Genomic DNA, 2,182 nt, shown 5'->3' on the forward strand with positions numbered 1-2,182 from the left:
TTCCCACTGAGGTTCCATTATAGTCAATTGTGCAATAACTGGTTAAGCTTTACCAACTGTGAGAAAAGACAATAGAAATCCAGGTAGTTTGGTTGCTGCATTTTGATAATGACATCATCTTCTCTCTATGACCTCTTGACTCTCAGGTTCAGTGTTTTAGTTTGGACATTCTGCTTAAGACCAGGCAAGCAATTTGGAGCACTGTCTTCTCTAATGGAGAAAACTGTCTCATTTTACTTGTCTAATCTATAGTCATGAACTCTTTTGCTGGGTCCTTGACCATGAAATATGTCTCCTATATTATTGTGGGAAGATGTGCCTCACTGGGGTCTACATCCTGAGAGCCTTTGAAGTCAGCAACATCAGAAGTTAATTCCATGCAGGTCCTTTAGGTCCTTTGCATGCTTTGATGCTTTATAAATTGCATTAAAGGTTAATTTAAGCTCTCGCAGCTCAAAAGACATTGTCTTGTGTGCCTCTATTTCTTCCTTTATTTCTAACAGTACAGCTCAAGTACTGTCTTTGTTTTGTCAGGTGGGTCCCATTAAAATCTTGTATTAAACTTTGACTCTTTTGAAGTCCCAGACCTCATCCATCTGTTTTGTTTTTTTAATGACTTTATTTAGAATTTTTTTTCAAAGTTAATGGAGAGATGTTTGAAGGACGAGGAGTCTGGTTAATTGATCTTTCAGTTAACTTAGGGTTATCGTCAACCAATATTTTTAAATTTTTTGCATTTCATTTCATCTCATTTCAAATATCTTCTATTTGTTTCAGCTACCCATCCCCTAGTCAGAAAATTTTCCCCTTACTTAAATTCTACTTTAATCTTTTCTCCTGCATTCACACTTGGGATTGGATGGCCAGAAATTAGGCTCCAGGAAAATCAGGCTAAGGAAAATAAGGTATTCAAGAGATATAGAAAAGGAAAAATCCTGGAGAAAATATATGCCTAGTAATCATGGGCCATATGCAAGCATCAAATATAAAAGTTTAAGAGTAGGATCATAAAAAAAATAGCAAGATTTTACGGCTAAACAGCTTGGATTATAGAGAAACTGGAATGAAAATGAGCAAAGAAGATTCCAGAATACTAGGAAGAAAATTTCCATGCTCTTGCTGAACATACTGGGAAATACCTCTTTTCCTACAAATCTTTTTTTTTTTTGGAGAGGTTTTTGCTATAGGGTGCGTGCGCTCACCAGGCAGACAGAGAGAGATAGAGAGACAGAAAGCAAGAAATCGCCCCCCGGGGGGATGGCCATGCCGCAATCCCTTCTCCTCCATTCTCCTCTTGGGATCTTGAGCACGCACGCACACACGCCTGGCATGAGTTTTAAGCCACTGGGTCCGGGACTCCAACCGCAGTCGACTACATGGGAGTCCAGCAACATACCCATTAAGCTAACTGCTGGTCCCTTTTCCCACAAATCTTAAGCAATGTCATTCACTGTAGAATATACCTTGTTCTTAAAAATGTTAATATTATCATTGCTGTTTAAGTAGAAATTTAAGTTATCTCAAAAAGAAGCATCTCTAGTTTGTGTGTCAACTGCATGTATTTATGCACCAGAGGGCAGATAGGACCTAGTCCCTTTGTTTTCTCTTCTTAAATAATCTTATTATTTAGAGTTTTCAAGTCTCGCATATTAAAAAAAATGATGACTACTAACAAGACAGTTCACCCCCTTGATTTCCTTCACATACTTAAACTCTACATTGGCTAGGATGAAGATGGTAAGACACAAAGTTCCTAAATGAGTGAGCCAATTAATGTAGAGCTAGTTCCAGCCATATAGTGTTCAGGAGTTGGGTAAAATGGGCCATTATGCCCAATTCATGAAAATAAACCACTGAACACAGTGAGGTCTCTGGAACACTAAACATAAATAAAAGTGCATTCTATCCCAGACTTGGGATGAGATAATTAAACTGTAATGACCCCAAGCTCATGTTGTCTAGGGGATGCTCAAAGTATTATGGGAGAATTGTTGATGAGAGGCATAAGCAGGGTAATACATAAGCAGTTCCAACTCAAGAAAGAAAACAACCAAAGAAATTTTAAAACCTCCATGTGATTAAATGTGGAAAACATCTGGCCATCTAAAACAAAAAATAATCAGGAGCAAGAAGACAGAAGCAAACATCACGTGGACACCCAAGGCCAACCAGATAAAATGAG

The sequence above is a fragment of the Tupaia chinensis genome, unplaced genomic scaffold, assembly GCF_000334495.1.
Source record: "Tupaia chinensis unplaced genomic scaffold, TupChi_1.0 Scaffold000291_1, whole genome shotgun sequence".
In the NCBI taxonomy this organism is placed as follows: Eukaryota; Metazoa; Chordata; class Mammalia; order Scandentia; family Tupaiidae; genus Tupaia; species Tupaia belangeri.